This window comes from Podarcis raffonei, chromosome 6 (genome assembly GCF_027172205.1).
Source record: "Podarcis raffonei isolate rPodRaf1 chromosome 6, rPodRaf1.pri, whole genome shotgun sequence".
Lineage (NCBI taxonomy): Eukaryota > Metazoa > Chordata > Lepidosauria > Squamata > Lacertidae > Podarcis > Podarcis raffonei.
Window position 1 is genome coordinate 38,048,248 of NC_070607.1, and position 22,406 is coordinate 38,070,653.

At 41.1% G+C, this 22,406-nt stretch overlaps 1 long non-coding RNA gene across 1 annotated transcript in view; it reads left to right on the plus strand.

Moving 5' to 3' along the window:
• The first annotated feature begins 9,096 nt into the window (after positions 1-9,096).
• Positions 9,097-22,406, plus strand: part of LOC128415653 (uncharacterized) — a 48,130-nt gene continuing 34,820 nt past the window's right edge. The window contains exons 1-2 of the long non-coding RNA XR_008331028.1: positions 9,097-9,265; positions 15,184-15,225. This is a non-coding gene — a long non-coding RNA (uncharacterized LOC128415653). The remainder of the gene's footprint in view (positions 9,266-15,183; positions 15,226-22,406) is intronic.

The window sequence follows — 22,406 nt, forward strand, 5'->3', positions numbered from 1 at the left end:
TGGGGGAAATGTGCTTATATATTGGTAAATAGGCATTAGGGATGATTTTTTTTGTTTAAGTAATGGGCTCTCTAATCTCAGAATTTCAGTTGATGTAGTATTTTGTAGCAGGTTTGCAAACAGGATTTTATCTCTGTGTGTGTGTGTGTGTGTGTGTGTGTGTGTGTGTGTGTGTGTATCCCTAAGTAGACTGCACCCATTAGAATTGGAGGACTGTGCATATATTCCACCACAGAATTTGGTACCAGGGGCAAAATCCTCCATTCTGACAATCCCAGCATTCATAATTATACAAAAGCAAGTTCTTAACCACAAAGAAGAGCTTAAAGTCTGTGAGCAATGCTAAGGTGAAGTCTCCACATCTAGAGTGGGATTCAGTATTTTTAGTGAATGTAAGAACAAACAGCAAGCTATGTAGTTAAGTAATTTTTGACTCTGAACAACTTGGAGATATCTTACTACCCTTTCCTATTACTGGATCATTTATGGGGAGAAATTGAATATCACTGATCCTGGTATATAGGTGCTCAGAAAATTTCTATTACTCAGTAGTTTTCGTGTGTGACTTTAATCAATGTAATATCCACTGCGTTTCTGCCACCCACACGTGTGCTGATATTCTCAAAGAGTTGGTAGGAAGTGTTATTAAAGCTGGAATGATTAAGCATGTGGAAAAAAACCAGTCTTGTAGAATAAGGATCTTAATTGCTTCTGCAAAGAGGCATGCTGCTTCACTACTAAAAAAGGCCCTCTAATTGCAGAGGGGTGGACAAACAAAAAAAGGACTTCTGAATTTGGAGAAGAGGAGAGGTATCATTGGCAGAGGTCTGAGTCCCAGGCTATGTCCATGCAATACATTTTAGGCGCATGGCTGGCCCCTCAAGCATCCTGAACTGTGTAGTTTGTTAAGGTTGCTGGAAATTAGAGTTCTTTGGGGAGTAAACTACAGTTACTAAGATTCTTTGTGGGACTGTGAGACATCACATGCTTAAAATGTATTATTGTACCACTGAGGTCCAGCTCCAAGGGCCTTCTGGCGGTTCCCTCACTGCGAGAGGCCAAGTTACAGGGAACCAGGCAGAGGGCCTTCTCGGTAGTGGTGCCCGCCCTGTGGAACGCCCTCCCATCAGATGTCAAAGCGATAAACAACTACCTGACATTCAGAAGACATCTGAAGGCAGCCCTGTTCAGGGAAGTTTTTAATATGTGACATTTTAGTGTCTTTTTCATCTTTGCTGGAAGCCGCCCAGAGTGGCTGGGGAAACCCAGCCAAATGGGCGGGGTACAAATAATAAATTATTATTATTATTATTATTATTATTATTATTATTATTATTATTATTAGGATGTGGCCTCGTCCTTGGTGCTGGGCTCTGGAACTGTTACTCCTTCCCCCTTTTAAACTTGTTTTTAAAATATCGACATGAAATCAATTTCATATCAAGTGACAGAAAATGCAGTGACCGAAGGGCTTTGCATTGTCTTTGCTATGTGCCCTACATCAGATAAATAGTTTAAAATAAAATAAGGAAATCTGATCAAAAGAGGATTTAGGGGTAAAAAAAGTATTGTTCTGCAAATTGATAGACACACACAATTCAACATCAAGTTCAACTGCAGAAGCTGGAAATTAAAACTGGAAGCTGAATGTTGCATTTCAGGCCTAGTTTTAATTATTTATTTTGGCAACATGGAAAAAAAATCATGCAACACAGGCTGTGCTTTCTTCACTGCCAATGCCTTTTCTTTAATGTGAACAGACCTGAATATTTATAGTTTTATTGATAGTAATTCCTTTGTAGTACAAACCTAGCCCAGAACTTCTTTGTTATGCTGTTTGTAGAAACCTAAAACTTGGATTGTCTCAGATGTTGTGATTCAAACTGCATGTCTTATTTAGAAGTAAATGACTGAAAGGAGCATATTAAGACGGGCTCTGTTTTTCAGTACAAGTGGGGCCCTACAGCAGAATCTTTGCAGTGTATCCCTAATCCATGCAAAGAGTGTTCCTGTTCAGGAGTCCAGGTGGCCTCAGGCAAGAGCCTTTCCTGCTGTTCAGGCTTCTTCAGAAGAGAGGTTTTCCTGTGAATGACAGTGGGGTAAGGTACGTCTCCGGAGTATAATGGGAAGCAGGCTCGTGCAGAGCTTGTCTGAGGCCCAGGGTGGGAGTTTTGTTAGAATGAAGTTATAAACTCAAAACAAAAAAACAGCCAGTCCCTAGCAGGGTCCCCCTATTAGCTTAGCCTTCCGAGGCCTGGGACAAGTGTACCCAGCTGCCCCCCGCCCCTTTGCATGGGAAGAGTTCTTCCTCTTCTCCATTCTTCTCTCCTGTAACATCCCGCTTTACCACAAGTAGGTATGGGGGAGAATTTTCAATTCTGTATGCATTTAAAAGCAAACCTACTTAATTTACATTTTCTTTTTTGAATATTTTTTATTAAGAATTTCAACATAGCAATTTATCAAAAACACATCATCTTCATTTCCCCCCCATTTCCCCCTCCCCCCTCCCCAAGAAAAAAAAAGCCCAACCTTCCCACCCCACCCCAGACTTCCCTCAGCTCCTCTCTCTGGTTTTTCAGCACATGTTATTCTCTGCATATTATAAAATTATAAAGATCCTTAATTTATCTATCTATATGTTCCCAATAAAATGTTTGTGGTACGTTTATTCAAAACCTGCCAAGGAGTTCAGTTCATTTTGTTGTTTCTTTAAGTACTTTGTAAAAGGTTCCCATTCTTCTTTAAAGTCACGGTTGTCCTTATCACGTAGTTTGTGTGTCAATTTTGCCAATTCCGCACAGTCCATCAGTTTCTCTTGCCACAGTTCTTTGGTCGGGATTTCTTCGTTCTTCCATCCTCGTGCTTTTAAGACTCTTGCTGCCGTTGTCGCGTACATGAAGATGTTTTTCAATTTCCTTGGCAGGTCTTTTCCTACAATCCCTAACAAAAACGCTTCAGGCTTTTTTACAAATGTTAATTGGAACATTTTCTTCAACTCATTGTATATCATTTCCCATAATTTTTTGATTTTACTACAATCCCACCACATATGGTAAAATACTTAATTTCCATTTTCTGAAACTCTGCCAATTGAAGCCATTTTTCTAAATTGTCGCTTCTCTGAATTTTGCAAGGTACTTCTCCAGCCAGGGTATAACTTGCATATACTAGTGTAGGGTGGTCCAACTTTTCATACCAAGTGGGCTTCAAGAGTGCTTTGACATGGAACCACCCCGTGCTAGGATATAACTGCTTAAAAGTGCATAAACTAATGAACATGAAAGATTTGCCACTTCCGAAATGTAAGAAGGACAAGTTTTTTTAATATCATAGGATTTGTTTTGCTAGCCCTAATTCCCATCCACTTTCTGGATACCCTTATAAACTGTAAGAGGCATGAGGTCAATTCATTCTTTTCCCTCTTCCTCCATAGATCTAGAGCACTCTTCAGCAGTCATGCTTTCTCCCAAAGAATCCTGATAACTATAGTTTATGGAGGGTGCTAAAAATTGTTGAGTGACTCCTCAGAGAAGAGAACGTTTTGTTCCTTTCTCACCTGCTTGCAACCACAGCATTAACTGATAGACTCACACAAGCTGTCCAAAATCTAGTTATTTTAAACACCTTTTTTCCTCTCTGCGATAGAGGACTTAGAGCTGTTGCTTATAGAAAACAGCAGAAAAACCCAGGAATTTAGTATGGCTGTGATTGGGCAGTTATATATCCTCTAGGTCTGGGCAATGTCCAGGGCCGACAGTATATTTTAGGTGCGGCTTGCCTGCCAATTTTGTTTTTTAATAACTTTATGTTATTATGTTATTATGCTAGGTACTGCCATACCTCTGCTGCTTGGTTTTTAATAGAATGTTGGCAGCTACCTCGTGTGTGTGTGTGTGTGTGTGTGTGTTTGGTTTCATATAAAACTTTCAGTCTCTGCCATTTTGACAGTATTTCAGATGGAGCAACTAATGGAATGTTTAGGAGTATAATAAACAAACTTATGGGCAGGATATTTATTTTACAGTAGATTTTCTCCCATACCATGAGAGAGAGAAGAAATTCCAAAATTCCAGTTCTTTCTCCTACTCATGAAATAGTTTTCGGTAATTAATCGATCAATCAATCAATCAATCATTCTTTACTCTATCTTCCAATTTATTTGTAACTCATATTCCCAAATATTTAATTCTATGTTCATTTCTCCATGGTATTTTTGTTATCCCTTGAACATCTTTTAAATTTTCATTCGAAACATTATAACGTAGCCACTGTGCTATCTTATAATTTATTTTATAGCCTGATATTTCGCTGTAACTAGATAATAACCTTATGACTTATTTATAAGATTTCTGGGAGTGAGACACAGGGATTATATTAGTATCCAAAGAGCCATATTGGATCCTATGAATGTGTATGTTTTCTGTTATTGCTATAGCCCAAGGTTAAATGATCAGAAGGTCTGCAGTTTGAATCCCTGCAACGGGGTGAGCTCCCGTTGTTCGGTCCCAGCTCCTGCCCACCTAGCAATTTGAAAGCACGCCAAAGTGCATGTAGATAAATAGGTACCACTCCAGTGGGAAAATAAACGGCGTTTCTGTGTGCTACTCTGGTTCGCCAGAAGCGGCTTAGTCATGCTAGCCACATGACCCGGAAGCTATACATGGACAAACACCAGCTCCCTCGGCCTATAGAGTCGTCTGTGACTGGACCTAACGGTCAGGGGTACCTTTATGGATAAATGACAGTAGCAAAGAGCAGAGGGTATAAAGGGCATCCCTGTCTAGTTCCTCTAGATAAATTTCTTTACAAACTTATATACAACTGCATTCTGAGGGGCTCCCATTAATATGTAGAAACATTTAGCTTATTTTTGGATTGTCCTCTTAAAAACTGATACGTATTCAATCACCTGTTAATTATCAAAGATACTGTAATGATACTAAGGACATCACATTTGTCTGCAATCTACTTGTTTCTTATTTATAGGACTCCATTTTATATTACTGGGATGTAGTTACAGTGCAACCAGTCAGGAGTATGGGAAGTACCTGTGAAAAATGTCAATATTTTCAACATCTCAGTCCTATACACATTTACCTGAAAATAAGTTCCACTGAACTCCATAAGTAAACAACTAAGGATGCGGAAGAAATTTGATTCAGTTCACATTCAAAGGTGAATGTATCAAATTCACACTTTCTGAAATATGTGAACCAAAGCACAGCTATCCTTCAAAATTCACATTTCCAAATTTCACGATACAGTTCTCATACAAACAGTGTTTAGAATTATGCACATATCAGGGGGAAGTGTGTGTAAAAAGAAATATATTAGTCAAAATAACATACAAAAATACATTATATTGGAGAAAGTCCCTGCACAAATCTGTACATTGGTTAAAATTGCATGCAAAACGTCTTTATGAGGGGAAGATCTCATTAAAATGCAATGAATTTTCATAAGGATTTTTTAATAAATAAATAAATCACAAATTGCTGCAGAAATGTGGAGAGTTGGTTTCAGACTGGAGAAACTGAGGTAACCAAAATCAACAGATCCTTTCATCACTAACTGACAGCACTAAACCTGTTGTTAATGCTACTTGCTTGTAAATAAGGTATTGTTCAATCTTTCATTACAATTAGAATTATTTCCTTTTTAAGGCAAATATTTGAAACTGAGAAGTGCTTCAAATTCTGGCTTGGATTTCACTCCTATATTGAAATACTTTTGATGGCAACGAATTCCAGAAGAGCATCCATGTTATTCTGCTGCAACACAAATGGACAACAGGTCTGTGCCACAGGACTTTTTATTGTTTCTGCAATACTTTTGGTGCCTTGTCCATTAAAGGCATTGACAGTAGCCTGGCTTTTTGTGTTTTTTAAAACTGTTGATTCCCGGATTTCGCCTCCACTAGACTATCATCTATGAAGAAACACTTATACCACCATTATCTCCAACTGTATTGAATTTGTAGCTCCACTCTAATGCAGTTATGGCCCTGCTAATGCAACCTTGCAAGAACAGATGTTTGGACCAGGATAGCTTCAAGGGTTTTTCATAATGTTCTTTTAGACAGGCTCCTGCCATTGATGAAGTCTGAAAAATGTTAGTTGTCAGAGACTGTGCTAGCAAAGCAGGATATATTACATATATTTGTAACCTTCAGAGGGTGTGCGTGGTTGCTGAGGGTGCAAAACCGAGGGAATCTGTGGGGTCACATAGGGTCCCCATCCACACTCAAAATCCTTCACCCTTTTTCAAAAATAATAATAACCCAGCTATAATTTCCAGTTCCCAGGACTCCAGTAGGCTGTTTGTGTGCTTTAAATGTGTAGTGTGTGTAGCCATGGTGGTACATGTAAGAGTTCTAGCAGTGGAGGGGTGTGACCACATGGTAGGCCCAATGTTGCAGGGAAGGAAACTGTTCTGACTGAAAGCCCGCTGTTTGGATTTGGGCAGAAAAAAGAGAGAGAGAAAGAGAAAGCAGCAAGCTCCCATTTCAAGCTCAGCGGTGAAGAGCTAGTAATTTGAGTCAATGGTGCTGTCAGGACAGCACTCTGGAGCAGAAGTCAAGGGACTCACACAGCAGAATCAACAGCAAATGCAACAGGGCCTACTGAACCCCCATTCTGATGGAAGTGAAGTAAAACACAGGGACGGCTGTAAAGTCTGGGCCTACAAATTACTCAACAGCACCACAGAGTAGGGCACAATAGAAAGGGGATGACAGTGTTGCTCTTCTTTACTTAAGGAAGCTTCATGCCTTCCTTTGGGCCGCGTTAGCAATTTAGAATCTTTGTTTCAGTGCCTCAAAAGTGTTACGTTTCCCCACCTCCCTGGCAGCACCAACCCCTATTAACTCTTCACATTTAATGTGGGGTGCAGATTTCATTCTCTGCTCTCTTGGGCACATAAACAAATGGAGGAGATAGAGAGAGGAAGGGTCTCTTGAACTCTGCTGCTAGTGGCATTACTGGAAGGGTGGAATGGATGGGAATTCTGACCAGAATCCCCTTTTGTCCTGGGTTGGGGCAACAACAGCAGAAAAGCAAGGGGGAAGAAGGGATAAACAGTACTTCACGTTCTCCCATACAGTGGTACCTCGGGTTAAGTACTTAATTCGTTCCGGAGGTCTGTTCTTAACCTGAAACTGTTCTTAACCTGAAGCACCACTTTAGCTAATGGGGCCTCCTGCTGCCACCGCGCCGCTGGAGCACAATTTCTGTTCTTATCCTGAAGCAAAGTTCTTAACCCAAGGTACTATTTCTGGGTTAGCGGAGTCTGTAACCTGAAGCGTATGTAACCCGAGGTACCACTGTACTTGTTTTAATTCCAAACTTGCTGGCCACATTGAGGAGCTGCTACTGAGCTAGTCCAAGCTAGTACTGCACTAAAAAAAACTCTGAGGGCGGGATTCACTTCAGTAGATGCCCTGTGCAAGGACTCCCTGTTGCACAGTGGGACTTCCTCACCTCCTTTCCCATCCCCTGGCCCCCCAAATTGGTTTGAGGGCGTTCAGGAGAACCTCCAGAACAGCACATGGGGGCAGGAGAGAAGGAATTATTCAATCTGGCAAGCTGAAAAGGTCTTACTGATGGAACGTTTAACATAGCACAGTGTTGAATTTCCTCCTTTATTTTAAAATATTTTCTTATTTGAGAAGAGTATCATACCCTTAATTCTTGCACTTGTACAAAAGTGGTCTCTTCATGCCCTGTAGGTTGTGGGGGAACTCCAATTCTGAGCCAACCACTGAATGGGAAGATGGATTTAGCAGAGGGACAAATCTCTCCTTCAGCAATTGCTTATAGGCCCCCACATATTTTTAAAGAAGCAGTTGACAATTTAAACCATTATGTAACTGCTTAGATTAAAAAGAAGGTAGGAAATTGCTTCCAAAGCACCCATGGCTCTTTAAGTGGGGCGAGGGGAAGGGTGAGCAACAAATTGAATCCATTATAGCATTACACTCCACATTCAGCATTGTTATCGGAAGTCATTATGCTATTTGGATAACTGGTTTGAATTGGATCATTTGGATTTAAGGTGTACCTTGGTTCCCAGTTCATCCGGCATCATCTGGTTGTAACTTCAATTTGTGGCTGCGAAGGAAGGACTCGAGGTTTCTCTCCAAGTTGTTCAGGGTGGTATACAAAAATGGACGCATTTGGATTTTGCCTGCAAAGGAAGATTATGGGCTCATCTAGACTTCCTTTCGTGCTGTGTTTCTAGGCACAGGTCCACATTTTCAAGCTCCGTGTCTGAGAGTTTTCTTTCTTGTTTTTTGTCATGACACTTTCCCCAGGAAAGCCTGTGTTTTACCATTGAATTGAAGCCAAGCGCAGTCGGGTTTTCCAAGGATTGCCATTTGCTCTGATTCAGTGGTAAAATGTGGGTTTTTCCAGGGGAAGCACTAGGACGAGAAACAAAAACTGCTCAGACATGGAGCCTTAAAGCACGGGCCTGTTCCTGGAAAGCATGTCGCAAAAGGAAGTCTGCATGAGCCCTTAGAGTACACTTCTGATTCTGCCTTTTTACAGCCACCCTGCCTTGAACTTTCCCATGTCTGAAATCATGTGGGTATGGCTTGCTAAAAATGGATTTGCAGGCCTGATTAGGCCAGAGGTTCTGCACCACTACACTAAATTGTGGTTTAGCATTATGTTCAAACAACTACATGATGTGGTCTCATCCGCGAATCACATGGGTTAGATGGCTGATCTTGTTACTTCCACTGCCAATATTGCCAGAGCAGACTGAACCCTGTGGAAGCTGCCCTTGTCGCAATGCAGTGGGAAAATTAGGGCATAAATCTCCCTTTCCCTCAAGGAACTGTGCAGACACATCAAGTTATTTATTAAGGGGCCTCCACATAGTGAGTCATGGGCACTCGGATTCATGGCAGGTATCAAGAAGTGGCCTATGCTGGCCATATAGAGCCATTCACTTTGAGAACCTTGGCTTGTGTTACTGAGCAATAGTCACTTTATAATTTGAGATGAATCATAACATCAAGGCACACTGACTCTCGCAACAAGTACGTAAGACATTCACCGGTAATTTTGTTCTGCCTCCTCCTCTCTCTTACAGCCCTTCTGTCTTTCATACTTGAAAGATGAACCAGGCTCTTCACCACTGGGGTTGCTATCAAGAACGAACGTCTACCAAAATTGAGCCTTCAGCCTTTCTGCCTTCAAGCAGTAGTGCATGTACTTTGCATGCAAAAAGTCCTAAGTTTAATCCCCATCATGTCCAGGTATGTTCCAGTCAAGAGTCCTGTTAGTCAACATGCACAGTACTGAGGTAGATGGACCAGTGATGTGACTGAGCATAAAGCATCTTCCTAAGTATCACTCATCACAAAGACATTTTGATGCCTTCTGAATAGTGGAGTATTTGATCTGGGCTGGTCTTTCGCAATAGTGTCTTCCTATGGAAATTAAAAGCAGGTTACTGAGTCAGGCAGATCAAGGTTTCCCGAGGAGCTGCTTTCAGCAGTTGACGCAGAGGAGGAGGCTGGGTAAGTGTTGATACTAAGCCTTCTTACATTTTGAGGCGTATATGAGTGGGTTACAAAACAAATTACTAATCTAGGCTGAGACTTCACAGGGCTGGTTGTTCAAGAAATGCTGCCATGTTCTTGGTATGTGGGCTGAAAATGTCCCCTGACTGAAACCCTGGAGAGCTGCTGCCAATCAGTGTCAGCAACGATGAGATAGATCTGACTCAGTATAAGGCAATTTTCTATGTTCTTAATAAACTTTGGGAGCTATAATAATAATAATAGCAGATGTGATGGTGATGGATGTATATTATGTGAGGGTTCTCTGCTCGCCTTCTATTTAGATGAGGTAGTCCAGGTTCACCCAGTTTGAAGTTTGATACTCCAACTACTTGCAACATGCTGCCTATCTCATCCTAACACTATTTTAATGAAGGGAACCTACATGAAGTATCATTTTATAATAATTGCTCTCTTCCTCCCTCTGAAGTCTCCTTCTCTGTATTATATTCATGCACACATTTTATGTGAGCTCTACTTAGCCACGTAAATATGAAATGCCAGATAGAGTATATTACATATTGCTTAAGCAGGCCTGGGATGAAATCTCTCGTTATTTGTGCCCCTTTATGCTGTTCATGTATGCATCTTTTGACCTTTTGTGGGTGGTGTTTTCCATTCCTTTCCCCTTTTTTGTGATACATGTACATATCCTCCAACTGATCAAAATAGGGATGCTTGTTTTTTGTTCCTGAGCTCTCGCAGGAGCCAGATCACTCAAGCGAGAGCGTTGGACCAAAAACAGGACATTCTGGGATAGAATCAGAAGTCAGGATGGCTTCTGTAATTCTGGGGTGTCTCGCTTAAAATTGGATGTTTGAGGGATATGCATGTGGCCACCCTGTGCATGTATGCAACTTTCCACTGGAGTAAATAAAAGTTTAACTATGAACATTTAGTACCGACTCAACCTTGCCAGCCTACTGATTTTAGCTGGCTAGGCATATACTTTACTGTATATGTATGTGACCTAATAATAGTATACCGGTTTTGTTTACAATTTGCTTACAAAAGCATACCTGAAAATATTATGAATAGTTCCATAAAACGTCACAGGCTAGTAGACCTGTTCTGACAATGCATACTCTTTAAGCAAACTGCATGATTTAAAAAACTACTTACTTCCAACTATGAATGCTCAGCACTATAGCCCTAAGGGATACCGCCTACAAAACAAACAAACAAAAAAAAAAAAAACGAAGGGAGGAAGACAAACTGTAATCTGTATGGAAGGTAACTTTTTCTTGAAAACAGACTATTAAGGGTATAATCCTATATTTTGGGAGTAAGCCACATTGAATTCTGAGTAAACATGCATAGTATTGTGCCTTAAGATATTTATGTTCTTTAGAAAATTATAGCCTCGTTTTCTCCCAGTTGTAAACCTGTGTCTCAACTGTACCAGTTCTGTGGGACATTCCCCCCCACCCCCCACAAAAACAATCCTTTAAATAGAAAACCAGCTGGGCTAAAACCTTTATCTTTGTGTGTGTATATATGTGTGTGTGTTTAGGGATTTAAAAATATATACCATTTGTGTGTTTGAAGGAACATTATGATATGCAAGTTCCCTGCTGTAGTCTACAACTCACTAATAGGGATGCCCAACACTGCAGTCCAATACATGTCTATGCAGAAATAAGTTCATGGAGTTCATGGGGCTTATCCAGGTAAGTGGGTACAGGATTGCAGCCTTAATCAGCCAGTGCACATACTGTAGTTTCACACAAACATTAATTCTGTTTTTCCTGTGCATTATTTAAAAAACTGAAGTTGTTTCCATTATCATCTAAATATAATGGGTTTCCTTACTAACTGAAGGCAAGTAGAAATTCAAACTTGCTTTAGAGTCCACAAGATGGCAGGCTACTGCAGCATAAGCCTTTGAGCATAACAGGGAGGGGGAGAGAAGCTTTTTAGTTTGAAATTCAGAGGCGAGATAAATGCTACTTCAGATTAAAAAAAATATCTTAAGTGGCTTTTATATTGGAAGGAAGCCTTCTATCATTTGGCCAAGGTATTCTTTTTAAAAAGAATGTAAAGCTCCAGCTGAGATATAAAGCACATTTTGCTTTTTGTCCTGAGCACTGTATCTAATATCTGCTGTTAGTATGAGCTATGCCATTACAGAAATGTCACCACTTCCTTAAAGAACTTTAGGGGGGGAGTAGGAGCAAGGAATGGCCAAAGGAACAGCACACATGCCAGAAGAGAAAGTTAAAATACACACCATCAACTAAGTACTTTTTGTAGCCTATGTAGTTGAACATAAGACTACAGGATTCCTGTTGGATCAGAACAAAGGTCCAATTAGTCCAGAATTCTGTTTCCGTTGTGGCCAAGTGGGAAAGGCTATGGGAAGCCCACAAACAGGGCATGAATGCAAAAGCCCTCTGTTGTTTGCATTTCCCTGCAACTGGTATTCAGAGGCCCACTGCCTCAGAGACATTATATAACTATTGCAGTCACTGATTTCTTTATCCTCTATGAATTTATCTAAGCTCTTCTAGAAGCCATTTAAGTTGGTGCCTCTCACTGCATCTTGTGGCAGTGAATTCTATGGTTTAACTGTGCACTAAATCTGGATGACATTCAGAATATAAGAAGAGCCTGCTGGATCAGCCCAGTGGCCCATCTTAGTCCAGCATCCTGTTCTCACAGTGGCCAACCAAACACCTATGGGAATCCAGGAAGCAGGACCTGAATTAAACAGCACTGTCCTGAGGCTTCCAGCCACTGGTATTCAGAAGCGTATCTTCGAGAATGGAGATAGAACAAAGCCATGAATTTGTCTGTCCCGAATCTTTCAATAAAAGGTTCAGAGAATGTACTGAATCTGGCAGGAGGCTGACTTTCACAGTAAGGTCTTCACATGTGGCCTCTTGACATGTAAGCGGATCACTGGAAAGAGTGTCTGGAGATGTAAAATACAACTGGGTGGTGTTTTTCTCTAACATTCAAATGATCTCATTCAGCGCAAATGAGCCCAATAAAGCTCAAGTGCAGGTATTTTGTCTCTTGGCATGGCAGGAGACGCACATCTACAGCAGTCATGTATCTTCCTGCAAGTTTCACTTCAGATCTTACAAATAGGCACTGCTGGTTTGTGTATGAGAAACTGCACATCTAGCTGGCATTGCTTCTGTAATGTCTGAAAATTATCTTTGGCACACACCCCTTTTCACCATGTCGGGTCGTTTGCAAGTCTCTGTGAACTTTGCCCTCTAAAACTAACCACTATGTTATGGTTTGAAAGATCTTTATTATTATTCTTTGTGCCAAGAATTGATAAAGAGTCAAGAACTACTGATCTTGGCAGGGACTGACAATTCCCACTTGGCTCCTTTGAAACATATATTTGCTCCTGAAATATGTAAGGAAGCCAGAGGTTTTTAATGAGCTTGGAGGTTAGCATCCCAGGACAACCCAACTGGGTCAATAGGCCTTCAAGGCAGTTCATGGTCTGTGTGTATGCAAGAACAGAGAAACCATGTGCCACACCACCACTAAATGTGCATTGTGATGGTGGGTGGGGGAGAGCCATGTACATAGATTGCTGAAATCCTTCCAGTTCAAGAAAGGCATGAAACAATCACAGGAATTGTCCATAATATACATACAAACTTGCCCTGGTTGTTGGTGGCATCTGTCTGTCTTGGGAGACAATGGAGGAGTACGCCTTTGGGGATGTAGTCATGTTACATCATGTTTAGGGAGGAGGGTGCACACACACACATAAATGTGCCCCTTGCTGTATTTGCACATGGACAAACAATAGAAGACTTATACCTGCTGCTCATGTAAAACCTTGCATTCATAACAAAGCTCTGGGAAATTAAGATACTTCCAAACCAGAATCTCCCATCAAGGTGCTAATCTTTTACTTCATCCCTACTTCATAACTGCATTTCAATTTTGAATGTAATGAGTCACTTCAAGTGTAAATTCATTTCAGTGTCTTACCAGGAAAAAAAAACATGGCTTAGCCTTGAGCCAAGGGGCTAATTCTCAGAAATTGTTTTCAATGTCCAGGGCTTAGCTTCAAAACATATGAGGGAAAAATACAGAGTCATGTTCATATTGTTTTTCCTCACTATTGAATGAACCGGAAAACCTTCCTTCTTGTGAGTACATGACAGACTGTGTAATGACCAAGCAAACCTGAGTTCTGTCACCTGTCAGTTTTACTAATTATGCATTAAGATACCATAAAGAGAGTTAAAAGCATATATTGTAGCAGGGGTGGTTGAAGTAACCATGCCAGCTAGTCTATCTAACTAAGCTGGTGAGATTTCACTGTTTCTGACCCCCCAAATATAGTATCAGGTTTTGCATGGTGCCTGAAACAAAACCCAATGAAGCCTTCTGAAAGGGCATGGGGGTGAGCAGGCCCGAACAGAGGCAGCGGGTAGGGGAGCCAATTGGCATGGGCCTATGATTTTCAGGAGGCCTACTCTGAGTCCCTCTGGTAGGATATTGTAAAGAGAGTCAAGGGGAATCCTTTAACACAACATATTAATATTTTAAAGAAGATACATAAAACATTAATACAAGATAAAATATAGATAAGTAAAAGCAGAAATGGGGCCTTTATTTCCCATCTGGCCTGGGCCTGTTACCAGCTTTGCATGGCCCTGAGGGTGAGGGCACAAATGTTCTCTACCCAATAAGCTCTTTCCAGCCGTGGGTGCAGAAAAGGTACCAAAAGGGTGCAAATGAAGCATCAGAATAAAAATCCTAAAATGTCCTTCACAGAAAGCAATCAACATTAGACCACTCTTTTTGAAGCCATTTCTTGGATAAATAACACTGATGGCTCTGTTAATGCTTTTGGCCTCTGCTATTTTGAGCTGCGGAAGACAAAATGCATGAACACATGGTGTGTCAGTGAGGGAGGTCCTGACCCTGAACTACTTAGTGGCACAACTATAGCAGCACGACCTGCAAAACTTGATCATGTTGGCAGCAGCACACAGGAGGTTTCATCATGATATCCATAGTTTTTACACAAATAGAAACTTCTTTGAGGGGGGGGAGGGTTAGATGCAAAGAATCAGTCTGGAAAGAAAATAGGCTGTCCTTTATTTATATGCATATAGATTTGGGTGAAAACAGTTGTTTATAAAATCAGGATTTGGAGACCCTGAGTCTCATCCAGCTCTAGTTGCACACAACTGAGTGGAACAATTAGTGGCTCTGGACAAGCTGCACACATAATGATTTTAATGCTTAGTATTACCTCTTAGCATATTGTCAGGTACATTGATCTTAATAGATGTGTGTACATCACTAAATGTCTCATCACTTCCTCATTAAGTAGCCAAATGTGTATGAACCTTCTGCTGAAAAGTGATCTGCCTGAGAGTTCGCCCAAAGAGCTGTTGGTGGAGTTTTATTTGTGCTGGTAGTGTTGTATATGCAGCCCACCACTAAATGCTGCAGTCACCAAACATATATGTGTGATTACCTAAGGAGGAAAAGCAAGTGGAAATACCTCCCCTGCAAGCCAGTGGGCACAGTATCTAACAACAGCCATGTTATTTTAGCACCTGAGGCAGAAAATCCCACAGGTACCTTTGTTGACTGACAGACCTACTTGTCATTATTTGCAGGACTCAAGCATTAAGGAAAGAAGACTCTGCCTTCTTCAAAAGGTAATCTGAACATCCATTTCAAATCATTATTAACCATTTCAGTTTGGCTTTCTATTTGCTTTTCCATGCATTCAAAAAGTGCTGAAGTTTTCTTGTAATACGTTATACACAGAATGGGTTTGCTGCTATAAAACAAAAGCACTCAGATTGTTAAATTTGTCATCATCTTTCTCGCAACTGAGAGCTGGAACCATGGGTGGGAGTTTTGCTGTCAAGGCAGGCTGAACCCACCCACTCTTTCTGCAGATATTTGGATGATATTTTAACCTTTAAAGCTAAGTTGCTAAGTGACATTGTTTGAAAAGAGGTAGCCTTTCTGTTTCTGGTTGGTTTTTTTTAACTAGGGCACTAAAAAAGAGGTTCACATTTCTCAGGTGTGCAGCTTCTCATGCCACAACTCTGCCTGAGTGAGGAAAGATTTCACCTGATGAATGAATGCCTGGCTTTTGCGAGCTCTAAAAGAGGCTGAAGCTGTTCCTCTCCTTTTGGTAACACACCTTTAATTAAAGAACACGTATAATTGCTGGAATATAACCCTAATGCACTCTGAGCTTGCATTTACCTTATGGTGTTGGAAAAGAGGCTAGAGCTAATGAAAAACAGGTGCATATGAATTTATCTCAAATCAAGGGGCCTTATGCACTCAATTAACAGCTCTAGTGGAGGGATAGGGAAGCATTTTCCAGCCAGTATTTTTGTTGATTTCTGGGCAATATGGCGGGGGTGGGGGGCCGGCACATGCCAGTGGTGAGTAGGGCGAGAGAGAGAAAGCGAATAGAGCAAGTAATGTGAATTTTAGCTTGGCAGAGTACGCTAATTTCTACACACACTCACATACCCACCTCTGTAAAGCATTATCAGAATTATAGGTGACATGCCAGCCAGACACAAACACCCAAAAAGGATGCAAGAAAATGAATGTAGCCTGGCGCGAGTTCTGAAGGTGAGATGGAGAGGATCATAGGGCCAACGTGGCACCCAGATCTGAGGTTCCCCATCAATTCAAAGAGTTGAGGATTTCAGTGGCATTTAAGAAGGTAAATGTTCTCTGGATTGCTCCCAATGTCTTTAGTCAGTTGCATTCAATAGCTGTTGCTCTCTGCTACCACTGGGTACCCCATGGTAACAGAAGCATTAGAATCTGCTACTATGCAGCAAACGTCCTGTCTTAGAAACGTCTGATCAACTACTATAAGTGTATTGGGAATGTCACCATTGTGCTGTTGGTGGATGTGGGGTTCACCGAAAGGCAAGTGACATGTGGCAAAAATATGAAAATATGTTCTACATAAGATCGTAAATATGTAGCCGCTTGAAACCTTCTAATTGCTGCAAGCTTGGGCATCACTGCTCTTGCCCCATATTGTGGTCACTGAATTTCTTCACTGGGCTCCGTTTTGCAACTCTCCAGACGCTTTGCGTCCCAAAAGTTAAACAAAGATTCTACACACAGAAGAGTACAAGGATGTTATTAAAATACAACCTCAACAGTAAACATTTTATTCACAAAAATAAATACAAAAGTACTCTGGCAAGTATTTTAAAGCATGAGCTCAAGAGATACCCCACAACTAAGAAATCGTGGTTCAAAGCCCAATTCAAGCCACAGTTTCGGCAGGAACAAAAACCCAGAACATTTTTACACTCAAATACCAAGGATAGTCAGACAGAATGGCGTTAGAGGTTAACAAACCATAATTCTACAGACATACAAAAGCAACATGGTACTTGTTACTTATGCCACTCACAGGCCACAATTTGAAAAATATAGTTAGATTATCTATCATATAATCATATCTAGCTGCAAATGACCCGTAATAGTGAATAGCATATGTGAATTCAATCTAAGTTATTTTCTTGAAGGTTAACAGAAATGACTCATGGATATATGGATGTTCCACCTGGATGTGTATTCAAGTGTAACCTGGATAAATAATTTATCACTCAGCAAAACTTAAAACTATACTACCAAAGTTGTAAGAATCAACCCTGTTTTGCACTTAGCAGTGGCTGAGGTATATTGATAGGAAGGTGTTGGTTAAAAACTACCATTAGCACCTGTCCTGGATTCTTCCTGAACAAAAGCTATAAGTGCAGGTTTATGTGCAATTTGGGCACAGTACTACCCAATAACATGTGTCAGCATGCACTATGCTATAGAGTCTGTGGGCAGGAGCCTCTAATTCTGATGGGGTTCTCCTTGTCAACAGAAGATATGTTACTCCTTCTGACTTTCCCTTCTCATCCCTCTGTTCCTACAGCACCATGTGGTAGTGAACAGGCCTGCTATTTCAGGTTTTATAAGTAATGTCAATAATCAGAGTTATTTAATACAGCTTGTTACTTTTTCACCTGAAAAAGTGTTGTAAGCTATGCTCCATGTTCATATAAACATATCACTCCTCTAATACATATCTGATACACAACGTGCGCATCACACACACTGTTGTTGAAAGTTCTGGGAAGCTATTCACATGTTGCTATCCAAGGCCAGTGTTCCATCAGTTTAAATGACAAGAGTAAGAATCAAAGGATAATAATGATCATTTCTAAATACCTGTATAGATAGACCTGCATGGGCTTTGCTCACAGTGCAGCATTTAGCAAGTTGTAGGAGCTAGGATCATTTTGACAGCAACTGGGATCATTTTGACAGCAAAATGTACGAAACATCCTCTTACCAACTCTGCTGCTAGAGCAATCCACAATGGTATGCAGTAAGCGAGGGTGATGCACAGAGCAGAGGTACCTGATGAGGAAATAGCTGTCATTGACTAAAACAAACCAGCTATGGCTATTAGCTATGGGTGAGGGCACTCCTTCTCCCAGCTCACTTCCACTGAGGACTGGGTGGAAACTATTCTTCACCTATGGTGGTTAGCAAAGTGGTTCACCTATGGTGGTTACGCTTCACCTATCCATGTAATGCTCTGACTCTTACCAGATCGCAGATACTACTGTGTCAACCAAAGCACTGAGCTGCTGCTTGATTAGTCCTGTACCTAGGAAATGCAAAAGCACCCTAAGGCCATTGCAGTTTAATAAATCAGCATTGTGTTGGGAAGTGGGCCAATTTCGGCTGCCTGAGTACCTGCAATTGTCTTTATGACATCAGGGTGCAACATGTAGTGTATGCAAGAGCAGTAACCAGAAACATGAGAGTATTTCCCTAAGCTTAGTTGCAGGGAGGGGGAGTGCTGTGGAGAAACTGCCAGTGATGTTCTGTTTACAATGAGAAAGGACCAATGCTGGGATTGTGTATAAGGCCTCATTTTCTATTCCTAGCATAGCCTGGCTAAAACAGCTTCATGTAACAGATCAATAAAGGCTTTTGCTCAAAACCATGAAAGGTGCTGCCTGCCAGAATAGGCAGCCCTGGGCTAAATGAATCAGTGACACGAACATATAATATAGACCCTTATATTTTGACAGAACGGTGTAAAGTAGAAATAGCATCAGCATAATGCTTAAAATTCCCCAACCCCACCCCTCCGGTGTCTTTTTCATCTTTGTGTGGATAAACAGGGGAATATCAAGGGAGGACCTGTTCACTTCTAATCATATATCCAGTGTTTATATAACAGGAAAGAATTTGGGCAAAAAGCTGTGCATCTTGACCAAATTTACTGTGAGCATCAATACATGTACATCAGCCAAAGCAAATTTGGTTCTGCCTACCTAATCGTATCTCCCTCTTGGGACCTAGAGGAACATTTTACTGGTGAACATTCTAGTTCTTAGAATTTCCAGATATTGTACAATAAGTGGACTGGGATAATGATAAAAACTTGCATGATGCAAATTCCTTGTCTTTTTATATTGGTCCATGAAGGTAAAAAGTATTCATATTTATTGGAACTGTTTATTTTCATGTCCTCTTGAATGTCCCAGGGCAATTCCGACTGGTGAGGCTGTATTTTGTTGTTCACCTCCACCGCTCTCCAGGCAATTTGAACACTGAGATTTTACAAGTCTCATTACAGTGATCTAAAGTAATGGAAATGCTGAGAAAACAAACCATAGATTGAAGAATCACAAAAAGCAATCGTAAAATGAAGCATTATATAAGAGTTGCCCAGGCTTCTAATCTTCACTGTCGAAGGCCTTATTCCTAGACATCATTAGTGTTAGCTACAGTAATTACTAAAGATTAGGCTGGGGCATAGATAGAACAGAGCAGATGGTAGATGCAGAATATGCAGATGTTGCCTCTTTTATAGGAGTTTATAGGAGTGCAAGACTGAATGTCATTTTGAGATTTTAATAGCAATTCTAGATAGTATATATATGCACTCTGCTTGTCTGTGTCACTGAAACTAAGACAAAGAATAAAGCTCCTGAAAACTTGGGAAATTTCTCTTTGTTGGTTGCAGTTAAAAACATGAACCTATTTTTTTATAACTACTTAAAGAGCAGCAACTACCCGTGATTTTGCCTAGAATTGTGTGTATACTTTAGAAGTGGGTCACTACAGCCTCCTAACCTGGATTTCAAAGTACGACAATTAGCTAAGCAGTATGAACAAACAGTAAGGCACAGCATTCAGAGTTCAGAGGCACAGCAAATAGAAAAGTTAAGGTGCTAATCAAGATTAGAGCTATGGTGAAAGAGCTGAGTGTTTTTGTTTTTGTTTTGCCTTGCTAACTCATCGTGGTAATGCTTCTTGCTTAGAAAACCAACAAGAGTTTTCCCATACATTCAAATACACCAATCAGGCCGCTGATAAAACCCAACACACAATTCCTCCAGGGCTGATTTTTTTTCCATGTACATTCATTAGACAGGTAGCAACTGTGGGTTCAGCTTCAGAAATTATGTAATAGATTTCAGTCTGCAGTGCTTTTGATACCTAAAGTTAAGCTGAATGGTGAAATAGTTACAAATTATTGCTTTTTCTTACTAGGAAAGCTGTGGCTTGGTCCTGTTACCAGAATCTTTGAAATGGACTAGGGTTGCTAGCATCAATTAATTAAATATATATTTAAAAACACACACACAAATGATGACTGGTTGGGGTAGCTATGGTAAAAGTCAATAATTTTGCTATCTCTTTGAATGCCTGTTCACAGTGCTTTCATATAAATGGGTTTTTCAGCTGTTTTGGAAAGTGGGAACACTTTTGTGGTTGTGGCAAAATTGTGACTTGCCACAACCAAATGAAAGCTTTGAAAACCCCTGTTGACCTGGGATATTGGAGACCTGGACATTTGTGAGACCAATTCAGTCCACCAAAATCCATGGAAGAAGCATGACTCTTCTAATCCAATGAGTTATCTGCCCACCTAGAACAATACCTAGAGCATTTGTTGCCACCCTGCTTTTCGTGGGCAGAGGTGCATCACTTCTCTACAATTCTCTGCTGAAGAGCAACATTGGAATTGGAACACGGCCTATGCTACCTTTGTATCAGCTCCAATTCTAAACTCATTACTAGTGAGTAAGTCTCATTGGGCACACTGAGACTTAACCTCTGAGCACACACAAACTTAGGTTTGCACTGTCAATTTTCTATCCAAATTATGAAGGAAGGCATGCTGGTGTTTGAAGATCCATTGCTGAAGGCAACAGTGTCTTACTCACTGACAAATCCACTTAAAAAACAAAACAACGTTAGAACTTGATAGCCCTGTCCCTGTTACACTGGGTAAATGGATGAAAAATATCTTTGAAGATTTTAATCAGAGACTGGGCATATGCAAGTGTTGGTACTCATATACTCTTCAGGCATCCCCTCCATGCAATGTGGTCCGAGTCATCAGTGATTACAGGTGTTGCTCAAGCATATCCATGTTAACAGACTGGCACTGATCCCAAATGACAGGACAAGCTTTTATACTAATCTTTAGTGTCAAGAGATTATATCTTAGGAATATGCTTGCACAATGCCACATCTAGTTCTTTAAGACAGCACGTGCGCACACACACACACACACACACACACACACACACGAACCCCCCATACCTATTCAACATTTTTTTCACATGCTCCAGGCTGGCCCACCCATGAGGCAAACGGAGGCAGGTGCCTTAGGCAGCACCCCCTGACACTGTGTGCTCCCCCCCCCACTGCTGGAGAAGCAGTGGCAGTGGGGTTGCCCAGATCTCACTGCTGCTGCCGTGCCTCCTCTGATGCCACCGCAGTCGCCTCCCAGCATAGAAGTGAGGAGAAGCCACTACCACCTCTCCTCACTGCTGGAAGCTGACGCAGCCAAACGGTAAGCCCCGTGACTCTGACTTTGAGGGGCAGCAGCTGCCAGGTGAGGTGGCACCTCCCCTTTTTGCTTCAGGTGGCAAAACAGTCTGGGCTGCCCCTGCCACCTTCTATTAAAGTCCTGGCTAGAAAATTGTATGAAAATACCCTTGACAACAGTGCTCTTTGGAGGAGAGCTATTACTAGTTGCTTTGCAGATAATGTGTTTCAGGACAACCGGCATTTGCCTGGCTGCTTTTCCCCAGAAAAGCCCATGGTTTAGTGCTCATTTGGAGCCAATGGCAATTGAGTTTTCCACAAATTGCTGTTTGTTCCAGTTTATAGCTGAAGAGTGTGTTTTCCAGGGGGAGGTGGTGGAGCAAAGGCAAAACCGCTTAGACCCATGTTTAGAAAGCACAGGACAACCAAAAAGCTGTTCAGAACCTTGTTTTCTAGCCACAGGACAAGCAGAAGAGTGGGTAAGTTCTGAGTCTACTATGCAGCAAAGCACTTAGTTTGGTACTAAAAATAACATAAAACACCCTACACTCAGTATAAATCAATATATCTAATATAGGTGGACATTTTAAGGATCTCTTCACTAGATCAAGCAGTATCCAGCCCTCACTTTATTCCCCATGCTCCCAGTCACCCATCCAGTTTCAGTTGCTCACTATATGCTCCCACATAACACATGCTGTGTGCGAGCGCATGTATCTGCCTTTCCGATAACAGATAGGCTTGCTCTTCTCTCCCAAGTTTATAAAAATGTGAATGGGGAAAAGCACACACATTAAACGGTCTTTTAAAAATGTTCATAAAATGGTGGGGGGAATATGGGGTGATATAATACAAGGCTCAGCGAGGTTGTTTTTTAAAGGGTTTTTTGTTTGTTTGTTTTTGCAGTAGCTCCATACAGCAAGAGAGTCTTTTTATGGTTTTGAAAGTTTTCAGAATGATGCAGTCGTGGAGCAGATGGGGGACAGGGGAG